The following is a 12300-nucleotide window of genomic DNA, read 5'->3' as shown; positions in this document are numbered from 1 at the left end:
ATAAAATGTATTTGTGATTTGCTTTACTGAACTGAGATGACGTGAGTTGAGTTGAATTGAGGTGAGGTGAGTTGAGGTGTGGTGAGTTGAGGTGAGGTGAGTTAGGGCGAGCTGAGATGAGTTGATGTGAGGTGAGTTGAGGTGTGGTGAGTTAAGTTTAGGTGAAGTGAGGCGTTTTGAGTTTTTCGATCTGCAAAAAAAAAATAAAACTCAAAAGTTAATTTTTATTTCTGAGAGAAAAAATAACGCTCAAGAAATTAGTTTTATTTTCGGTCAAAATAATAAAACTCAAAGAATAATCATTATTTTTGATGAAAGAAATAAAACTCAAAAAATGATGATTATTTCTGATCAAAAATATAAAACTCATAATATAGTGATTATTTTTGATCAAAAAGAAAACAACTCACAAAATAATTATTACTTCAGAGCAAAAAAATAACGCTCGAAAAATGAGTTTTATTTTTTATCAAAAAAAAATATAACTCGATATATGATTTTTTTTGAGTGATTAATTTAAAATCGAAATGTAATTCATAGTTATAATTTTTTATAGATATCGCTCAAATATTTTGAAATCGTAAGAGATTCATACAGAGCATGAAAAACATGCACATGTATATACTCGAAATTGTTCTACGATATTTTGAACCTTTTGATTTTTTTCATTGAAAGTTTTGAAATAATCATTATTTTCATTATTAATTTTTTTTAATTTCATTATTATTTGCAAGAATTACACTCTTTTCTTAAGTTAAAAACATTGCTGTGCAAAGTGCACCCAATATCTCTGCAAAAAAAAAACACTTTTCACTATGCATACATAATTGCATTTACTGGGGCATTTTAAAACGTTTTCCGTAACAGTAGGACGGAGAATTGTCAACACGTCTCGTCGAATTCCATGCAAAAATGTTTAAGAATAGTTACCTTTATCTGTGTACTACTGTGTATAGGTAAAACACAAAATTACTGAAATTCATAATGGATGTTTTTGTATATGCAGCAGTGCATAGCATGCAAAGTGATGAAATTCTATTCGCTAAACGGAATTTTATTAAGATTCGAACAACGCCCTATCTCAGAATTTGGTTCAAATCGCCCTATCTCAACTGAAAATATATTGAGATAGGTCATCTTTGAACTGCAGACCGAGATAGGCCATTTTTGAATTCAATTCTGAAATATGGCGTTCTTCAATCAAATTCTAAAATAGGGCATTCTTCAACCAAATTCTGAAATAGGGCTTTCTTGAAAAGTTCGCTGAGATACGGCGTTGATATGTTTTACAACACAAAAAAATCTGGCATTAAAATTAGTTTTTCGTCTTCGAGTGTCCCACCACTCACATATTCAATCAAATAAAATAAACTTTCAAATTGTTTGGCATATGCTTGAAGGGAATTTCATATAAGTTCCGGCGACATAGTTATAGTTCACAATTGGTCACATTTCGGAGTCCAAGGTCCCACCAGTCACAATGAAAAGGCCCTCATCTAATTTCCGAGATTCCTCAAATGATCAACACTTCCAACAATTTCTGAGCCGGTCATCTGCATTGACGGCGAAATTCAAAATTCAAAAAATAAAAACCTTAAATATCGATGTTCAACAAGTTTTTTACCCACCACAACTAGTTGAAGATCTGACTTTCTTCCTTGGAACAAACTGTTGACTTGAACATGGCGATGTCCGACTCTGCATTTGATTTCATCTACTTTCAAATGCATTTGGCTTAAAGCACTCTAAAGTCAGTCGTTTGATTACGCCTTCGTTCTGAACATCGCATATGCCTTTTCATAATTAAAAAAACCGAAACTAAAAATTTAAAATCAAATGTTTCGCCAAATGAGATTTGAACATGGATATTTTCTTGGCCGCGACCAATTGTAGCAAACATCTTTGCACGCTCAGCTACAGCCAGGCATGTGAATGTTCTTTCAAACGTTCGGTTTGAATTGTGTGCCAGCAGCAAGTCGATTGTCCGACTCTGTCTCTAATCCTAGTCTAATACATATCCAATGCTTACTACTGCAGAAATGCTTACTATTTACTTTAGTAGGGATTAAATATGGATTAGACAAGGATTAGGGATATGAGCCACATAACAGAAGTAAGGGCTTTTATGTTTTGAATTTTGAATTGCGTTATTATTGCAGAGCGATAATTGAACTGAACGTCCAAATGCACTGTGGAAAACAGGAATTACCTGAGAAGTTTTTAAATAATCAGCCCAAAAAAGGAGCCATGAACTTTATTATCTGTAGTTGTTAAAATACATTAGGGGTATTCTCTGAGTCTTGCAAAGCCCTTGCACGGGGCATAAGCTGTCCCATACGAAAACCGGTTTTTACCGTGCAATCCGTGCAATCTGTGCACCATGCAAGGGCTTTGCAAGACTCAGAGAATACCCCTAATATTTTAAAAAATTCCGTGCATATTTTTACAAAATGGGGCATTAAAAATAATAAGAAAACCAACAAAAACATGCATTTTGCATTTCCTTCATTATTTTTAACATGCACGGGAGCAATTCAAGGCAGCTGTCTATAAATAGGTACTTACTTATGTTTTTATGTAAGCAGGGAGGTACAACTTTTCCACGAAGAAATTTTACATACTCTATGTGTTTGCACTCGTGGATACACATGCACATACATATATACCCTGTGGGGAAAATCTCTAGTTCTGAACTGGGGCGCTTCTAGTACATTTAGACCCAGTACTGGTTCGCGATAAATCTCTTTTGCATGCAAGCAACTGGCGAATTTAACATGGCGATGTCCTAGGAAGTGTCAATTGCCCCCCGCTGCATCCCTTTTTCGATAGTTCCGAAATAGTCCTAAATTCTATAGTTCCGAACCAGTTCTAAAATCGACAGACGAAAGAAAAAAGTATCATGATTTTTCAATCTTTTCGGTTCTTCCGTGTGCGATTTTACATTATTTTCAAATAAACGTTTTTTCAATTTGAAATTAAATTTGTTTGAATGATTGTAAGAAATGTAATGTAGGTATGTAAACACCTTGCTGTAGCTGACTTTGCAGAGGTGCTCGCTGTTATTGGTTAGATTCCAGATGGCCCCAAGATGTTAAAATGTTAACACAAAGCTTTGTTTTGTATTACCAAACTATGAAATAGCATCTGCGAAGCACAGAATAGAAGCGTATTTGAACGAAAAAGCCGCCGAACACATATCTATGTAAAGTAAACAAGCCCCCCGCTGCATCCCTTATTCGATAGTTCCGAAATAGTTCTAAATTCGACAAATAGGATCTAGTTCGCTCTGCATCCCTTTTTCTATAGTTCCGAACCATTTCTAAATTCCTCACTTCAGATATAGATCTGTAGTGAAAAAAACTGAAAAAATTAGTTTCTTAAAAGGACCACTTTTCGCCGATTTTGGACAGGTGGGGATCTAGTTCCTATCGGACTAGTTCCTTTTTGGGGATAAAGACCTAGTACGGAAATAGAAATTTGATTCTCTAGTCCGCGGTTTCCCTGCAGGATAGGTACATATGTATGTATATGCGATCAGCAGTGTGCTAACTACCATAAAGCCGATTTTTATTGCCGACATCCTGCCGCTTCCACTTTGTGGTTTCCTGCCGCTCAACTCAATACTCCTATTATGATTGCATACAAAAACATTTCTGCTTGTACGGCTTTAGGTAGCCTTTGGGTAGCAACATCTGAAGTTCTTTGTTTTGTAGCGTACTTCAAAGTAAAAAAGTGAACTTAAAATGCGAAAGCCAAAGCAAGTAGACAAAGAAATACAAACAATGCGCAGACGAAGAGAAAATGCGAAAAGCAATAATTTAAGTGAATGCAACAATTCAGACTGAAATTTGCCTGTTCGTACTCTCTTTTTATTGCTATTTTAATATTCTTGTACTTTTTATTAAAAAAAATTTTTTTGTTGTATTACCAAAAAAATAAAATAAAATAAAAAACAATACTAGTTGTTAAAAGCACTCAGCCATATTATTTGGCACTAAATATTTACGTAAGTATGTACATGCAAATATACTTCTATAAAATAATGCACGTTATTGTTGTGACTTATTTACTGTCTTCAAAGCATGGAAATGCCACTTAGCAGCGTGGGTTTTCTCTGTCTGTTTTGCCGTTGGCATTTTGTTGTAAGAATAAAAAAATTTTATTTGATTACCGTTTAAAAATGTTCGTTTTTAAATCAAGTGAAAAGGCTTACCAAAATGGATTTTTTCATTATACATACACTACGTATAATGGAAATATTCAAATCAAATACGCCCGTATTAAAATGAAGCATTTTCACTGCACGGATGGCGTTTTGCGCGTCTCGGATGCTTTTCATATGTAATTAAGAAAGCATGTATGTATACAAAGCATGCAAAGGGCCCTGCAGTAAAATTAAGAGACAGTCTCTTAAAGCGCTAGTTCCGTCCTACACATTTCAGAACCATCTCTGAATTAGTGCAAAACGGCTGCAGAGAGGGACAGTTGAAACTCTCGGTGTGTTAGTTGCGCTCTGTTGAGAAGTAAATGCACAAATTCTCACTTCTCGTACAATACGAAAATAGCTCAGCGGGAAGACCTCGGCCTCTAATATCGTTGGTAACGAGTTCAAATTGCGGTGGAGGCAGTTGTGATTTTCAGATTTAAAAAATTTAAAATGAGTGCCGCTTAATATAAACAAAATAAAAAAAATAAATAAAAATTTAATAGAATGCAATCTGTAAAAGAACAGAAAAAAGGAGATAATATCAAAAAATCGAATAATCAGAATTTTGTTTTAATAAAAAACTTATTGTCACAGATGTGTCTAAAATGGAACCAGTTTAGAATAGAAAAATAATCTAATAATCGATTTTTAAAATTTTTTCTCATAGAAACTTACTGTCCCAGAACTGTCCAAAATGAAACCAGTTTAGAACTAGTTCGAAAGTTCTGCAGAGGGGGGCAATTTCCACTTCGTAGGACATCGCCATGTAAAAAGAAACAGTTGAAAGCATTGCGTTGGGATAGATCGAGAACCAGTACCGCCTCTTAAAGAGCTAGTTCTGCGCTAGTCCTGAACTAGCGCGATTTACTGCAGGGGGGTGCCAACACATACATACATGTGCGCACGGACTACTCGCAGCGGAAATGTGTACTGACTCACTGACGCACTAACGTACGGCCGTACTTAAAAACGCAACCCTGACCTACGACAATACTCCACACTGCCAAACGAACCGAAGTACAAATGAACAGAAACATAAAAGGACAGTCATCAAGTGTGTTTTATTTCGAAAGANTACGCTGCAATTTATGTAATTAAACATTTTCTTAAATATTCAATAAATATTTGTACACCCGGCGTTAACCGACTATATATGTAAAACGAGTGTTTTATTTCGAAAGTAGTAAGGGCTTTCCTACAAAATTGGTGCCAGAAAAGGGATATAGCCCCGCGTGTTAAGTGGCGCGATAATTAAATTAAAAAGAATAGAACATTTCCTCGTGTATGTGAATACGTACATTGGCTTGCACGCAAAAGTGAGCAGCGGACATTTGCATATTTCGAAATATATTTCTTTCGTGCGGTTGCAAAAATAAAAACTAAAAGCTAAGTGTGCAAAACTAAAAACTAAGTTGGCAAAAACGNAAGAATAGAACATTTCCTTGTGTATGTGAATGTGTACATTGGCTTGCACGCAAAGTGAGCAGCGGACATTGCCGAAAATATATTTCTTTCGTGCGGTTGCAAATAAACTAAAAGCTAAGTTGCAAAACTAAAAACTAAGTTGGCAAAAACTAAATCCTAAAACTCAAGATAATATATGAATATAATCGGCGGAATCGGGTAAAATACAAATCAATTAAAACAACTTAATATTGTGCAAGGTGTACTTTTGCCAAACCGCTACAACGGTCCTAACGGCGAGCTTTAAGGCAAAAAGGCCACAAATATAACGGCGCTAGCAACATCGTTAGTAGTGGCAGAGGCTCGGCAGTTGCAGCGAGAACTACTACGCAGGCGTAAAGCAACGAGACCATCAAGTCAGCAGCAGCGAAACGCAAAACAGCGCAACGGATAAGCGAGCGGCGCAACGGCGACGTAGCAGCATAACGCAGCAGAGGACGACAACGGAAGCATTCCACCACAACGGCGCCAGGGTAGAGGACAACGGTTTGACAACGTATAGCAAGCTAAGTGTTATTGTTCTTGTCATTTCTTTTTACTTGTATGTATGTATAATACTGTTTAGTAATTTTGTTGTTCATAAGCACGGTTGCGTGTACATATGTATACAGGCATATGCCTAGCGGTCCAGTGTAGTTAAATTGCACACAGCCGTGGCGAATAAAACCAGGGTAGCATAAAAATTTTAATACAGTAGACTGGTGGTCATAAAAAAAGTACCAAATATAATTATATAATTTTAAAGCGTTTGATATTGCAACATTTGTTTTGTAATTTGTGAGCAGTTTAATTTGTAATTGAAGATTAAATATACTCCATATTTCAACTTTCCACATATTTTACAATAATAACATTTACCCATAATTCTGAGATTTTAACATTAAGCGAATTTGTAAGACCATGGACCGAGAACAGATTTTAGCGTTGACAGTAGACGGACTTAAGGAAAACCTGGAAAGACTAGGGTTAATGACCAGTGGACGTAAAGCTACGCTACAGGACAGGTTGATGGAACACTTCGGCCTGAATGTTAGCGAAGATGAAGATGCGGTATTCGACGACGCGGGTAGCAGGCGCAGCGAACGTGGTTCGACCACCGAATGCTCAATATTCACACTTCGTGATATTGAAGATTCGTTGACTCCATTCAGCGGATCAGGTCAGCCCAGCCTCGAACAGTGGTTGCAAGACTTCCAGGAAAATGGCTTAGCCGTACAGTGGAGCGAACTGCAAAAATATATCTATGCCAAGCAGTTATTAAAAGGGGCTGCTAAAATGTTTGTGCGTAGCCAGGCAGGCATCAGTAGTTGGGCATCGCTCAAGTTAGCGTTGAAGAAGGAATTCGGAACGGAAACGTCGGCAGTCGAGGTACATCGCGCATTGAGGAATCGCCGTAAACGTCCAAATGAAGATTTACGCGAGTACCTGCACAGTCTGATGGAAATCGGCAGGTCTGCAAACCTAGATGACATCAGCCTAATAGAATACTTCATCGACGGTATACCGGACTCAAAATCGAATAAAATTAACCTGTACCAGGCGAAGTCCATCAGCGGTCTTAAAGAACAAATCCAGATCTACGAAAGAATTACTGCAGGGAAGTGTCAACAGTCGGCGGCGAACCAAGGTCAACTAACGTCATCAAACAAAGTTGTACCGAGTTCCAGTTCGGTGAGGAGGAGATGTTTTAAATGTGGCGATACTTCTTATTTCGCCAAGAACTGCCCACGAAACCCCATTAAGTGCTATGGTTGCGGAGGAGAAGGTCATCGAGTGGCCGAATGCATGAAGAGTAATCCACCCAAGCAAGACAAAGCCAGTACGCATGCAGTGACGAAAAGGGGGCATCGGAGTAGCTTGATCTTCAAGGACATAACCTTCAACACACCCAACATGATGGCGCAAACAATTTCAGCGCTGATTGACACCGGCTCCGATCTGTGCTTAATGCGATACGATACTTTACTTATGTTGAGGTTGGACGTAGAGTTAGGTAAAGATAAGCGGCGATTAGTGGGCATAGGTAATAGCGAGCTAGTGACGATGGGTAGTTTCACCACGCACCTGGTCATAGATAGCATACCGTTGGATATTATGTTCCATGTAATTAATGAATGCGACTTAAGCTATGCAGTGGTCATAGGTAACGATGTACTGAAACAGGTTGACCTAGTAGTGACTGAATACGGTGCGGATTTCCAGGAAAAGCGGACTAAGGAAGAGAAGCAGGCGGATGAAGCGGTTGCGGGAATCCAACAAGAGACCCTCGCTTGTCGAAGTAGCTGCGAACACACTTGTTTCCGACGAATCACGTATGCACAACGAGCAGATGGTAGGAGCTGTTGATGCGGGTGCTGATAATAGCACGACGGCGGCCCTTGAACGGCGTAGGCACAACGAGGTGTCGATGGGTGCGGTGAAGAAGCACAGTGCGAGCGCTACCGAGCGCGGAGTTGTATGTGCCATTGGTACAGGCAAGCACCAGACGGGCGTCATTAAACGCGGCAGTACAACGGAGCCAACATACAAAGAGATGGGCTTACGAAGATTTGCAGGCGGCAAAGAGGACGATAAAGCTATCGAGCTTGAAGTCGATTATAATCGAATCGCTGAACTGGTTGGAGAACTGGGAGAATTGTGTCTGCTGGCCAGCGAGGAAGAATCACCACGCGTCGGCTTGTCCCATCTGAATAGAATGCAAGCAAGCGAAATAAGCCAGATGATAGAGACGTACAGTCCTGTGAGAAACGCTGATTAGCCGGTAGAAATGAAGATAATTATGAAGGATGAGATTCCAGTCTACGAAAGACCAAGGCGAACGTCGTATGCAGACAAATGTTTGGTAGATGAACAGGTAGCGCTATGGCTAGAGGAAGGGGTCATTAAACCCAGTACTTCCGAGTACGCATCACCAGTCGTGCTTGTTCCTAAGAAGAATGGCGAGAAAAGACTTTGCTGCGACTACAGACGATTGAACGAGAAGATCGTGAGGGATAACTTCCCGATGCCGGTGATGGACGATGTCATCGACCGTTTGCAGGGAGCCAAGGTGTTTACAACACTCGATCTAAGCAATGGATTCTTCCATGTGCCTGTAAATGCCGAATCGCGGAAATATACGTATTTCGTTACCTGGAGCGGACAATACGAGTTCTTGTATGTGCCCTGTGGCATATGCAATTCACCAGCTGTCTTTACGAAGTATATCTTCGCAGTGTTGAGAGACGTGATCAGGGTCGGGATAGTCGTGGCCTACATGGACGATNTACGAAGTATATCTTCGCAGTGTTGAGAGACGTGATCAGGGTCGGAATAGTCGTGGCCTACATAGACGACTTGATAATTCCCGCTAAGGACGAGTCCGAAGGCATCCAACGGCTACAGGTGGTGCCGAAGACGGCTGCTGCGAATGGGTTGCAGATAAAGTGGAGTAAGTGCCAGTTCCTGCTGAAAAGGGTAGAGTTCCTGGGATATGTCGTCGAGAACGGTTCGATAAAACCATCGGACGATAAGACGAATGCCATTAAGCAGTTCCCTTTACTACGTGATTGGAAGGAAATGCAACGATTCCTCGGACTTACCTCGTACTTTAGGAGATTTGTTGAGGGCTATGCAGTTATCGCCAAGCCATTGTCGGACATGTTGCGCCCAGATGTGAGATACGAGCTGAAAGACGAGCAGTTAGCAGCGTTCCAGCAAGTAAAATCCGCCTTGGTGCATGCACCAGTTCTGATGCTGTATGACCCAAAAGCAGTGACTGAGGTACACACGGACGCTTCCAAGTATGGATACGGCGCGGTGATGCTGCAGAAGAACTACGAGGATCAGGAGTTCCACCCGGTTCAGTTTATGAGCCGGAAGACAAAGCCGGCCGAGGAAAATTACCACTCGTATGAGTTGGAAGTCCTAGCCATCGTAGAAGCTCTAAAGAAATTGCGCGTGTATCTGTTGGGTATAAAATTCAAAATTATAACCGACTGCAACGCGTTTACCAAGACGATAAAAAAACGCGATGTGCCTGTCAGAGTGTCCCGCTGGGCGATGTACTTACAAGATTTCGACTATGAAATCGAGCACCGAAAGAGCACCAAGATGAGACATGTGGACGCTTTGAGTAGGGTCTCGTGCCTGTTAATGGAAGACTCGCTGATCCATCGCCTGAAGCAAGCTCAGGAAGGAGACGATTGGGTAAGAGCTGTGCGGAAAATCGTCGAACGAGAGGAGTACGAGGATTTCTTCATGAAGCATGGAATACTGCACAAGGATCCCGTCAAGGAGCTGATCGTCGTCCCATCACTTATGGAGGAAGAGATTGTAAGAGCGGCACATCGCCAAGGACACTTTTCAAGTAAGAAGACGCAGGACGCTGTGGAGAAGTCGTTCTTTATCCCGCAGCTGAAGTCCAAAGCCGAACATGTAGTCAGAAGCTGCATAGAGTGCATAACCAACGAGAGCAAGGCAGGTAAACGTGAAGGTTTCCTGAACCCCATAAACAAGGAAGATCGTCCCTTAAGTACATTCCACCTCGATCACGTTGGTCCAATGGAGACGACTAAAAAGGCGTACAACTACATACTGACGGTTGTGGACGCATTTTCAAAATTTGTCTGGCTATATCCGACGAAGAACACAGGAGCAGAGGCGGTGGTGGACAGGCTTAGGCGGCAAGCCGCGGTATTTGGCAACCCGAGGCGCATCATCACCGATAGAGGTGCAGCCTTCACATCGGCCTTCTTCAAGGAGTATTGCGAGAGCGAAACCATTCAGCACCTTCTCATCGCTACCGGTGTTCCACGAGGAAATGGCCAGGTCGAGCGGGTACATAAGGTTGTTGTCCCGATGTTATCGAAGCTTTGCTGTGAAAGCCCCAGTAGTTGGTACCGGCACTTGGATCGCGTACAGCAAATAATCAACAACACTCGGCCACGAAGTACGCGAGTAACGCCGTTCAAAATACTAACTGGGCTAGAGATGCGGATACCCGGTGCACCAGACTTGCAAGCCATTTTAGACGACGCTGCGGTAGACGAAGTCGACTCCGAACGTGAAAGAAGCCGCCATCAAGCGCAAGAGAACATAGCTAGGATTCAAGAAGAGAACCGCAGGACCTTCAACTCGCGTCGTAAGGCAGAGGTCGAGTATAACGTCAATGAATTGGTGGCGATTAAGCGCACGCAATATGGTCCTGGTTTGAAGCTTAAACCAAAATACCTCGGACCCTACAAAGTATTGCGTAAACTAGAGCACGGCAGATACGAAGTCTCGAAGGTTGGAGGCCACGAGGGCCTGGGCGAACTACCACAGTTGCCGAATTCATGAAAAGGTGGGACCCTTCATTCGGGTCGAATGACAGCGCAGGATGGCCGAATGTGGGAATCAACGCACGCAGCGGAAATGAGTACTGACTCACTGATGCACTAACGTACGGCCGTACTTAAAAACGCAACCCTGAACTACGACAATACTCCACACTGCCAAACGAACCGAAGTACAAATGAACAGAAACATAAAAGGACAGTCATCAAACTACCGCGACCCAACGCACATCGTACGCTGCAATCTATGTAATTAAACATTTTCTTAAATTAATATTAAATAAATATTTGTACACCCGGCGTTAACCGACTATATATGTAAAACGAGTGTTTTATTTCGAAAGTAGTAAGGGCTTTCCTACATACATACATATGTACATACATGGTACGACATCATGCACTAATCGCGCGCTGTGATGTTGATTGAAACTCAACATTTGAAAACACATTAACATGTATGGCTGTAGCTGAGTGTGCAAAGACGCTTGATATAATTGGTACCAAGAGCGTCCAGGTTCAATTGCCATCAGACGGAACATAAAATTAAATTTTCTTCTTCTTAATTTTAATTTTTCGTATAACGAAAAAGCATCTGTACACTTCGCAACGACATATTTTATAACGTACATACTCAAATTTCAAACGAGTTGGGTTGGTGATCTTTCATATGCGTATTTTTATACCCGAGCGCACTTGTGCACAAGGGTATTATAACTTTGTTCACATAACGGTTGTTTGTAACAGGCAAAACGAATCGAGATAGATATAGACAATTGTATACATAAATGATCAGAATGAAAAGAGAAATCGGTTAAGCGGTGACTGTCTGTCCGTCCGTCCGTCCGTCTGTGCCCCCGATAACTCGAGTAAAAATTGAGATATCTTAATGAAACTTGGTACGTGTACTTCTTTCTGGCGTAGGACGGATGGTATTACAAATGGGCGAAATCGGACTGTAACCACGCCCACCTCCCATATAACGGTAATTTCCAGAAATACGAAAACTGCGATATTTTAGTAACTACTGAAGATAATTAAAATTGATATTTACAATAACTTTCAGACGAAAAATAAGAATATTATAAATTTTTGGAAAATGGGCGCAGCCACGCCCACTTATGGTTACATGTGTATATCTTGGTAACCGCTGCACCAATGTCTTCCAAACTTGGCACAAATGTTGGCCTTGGTACAGCATACAAAAATTTTTAAAATTGGACGATAACTACGCCCACATCCCATATAACGGTAATTTAGAGAAATACAAAATCTTCGATAAATCAGTAAATATTAAAGCTAATTTATTCAAAATTG

Source organism: Rhagoletis zephyria, unplaced genomic scaffold (assembly GCF_001687245.7).
Source record: "Rhagoletis zephyria isolate East Lansing unplaced genomic scaffold, Rhagoletis_zephyria_1.1 Rzeph_scaffold_01256, whole genome shotgun sequence".
In the NCBI taxonomy this organism is placed as follows: domain Eukaryota; kingdom Metazoa; phylum Arthropoda; class Insecta; order Diptera; family Tephritidae; genus Rhagoletis; species Rhagoletis zephyria.
Note: the sequence above shows the minus strand (reverse complement) of the source record.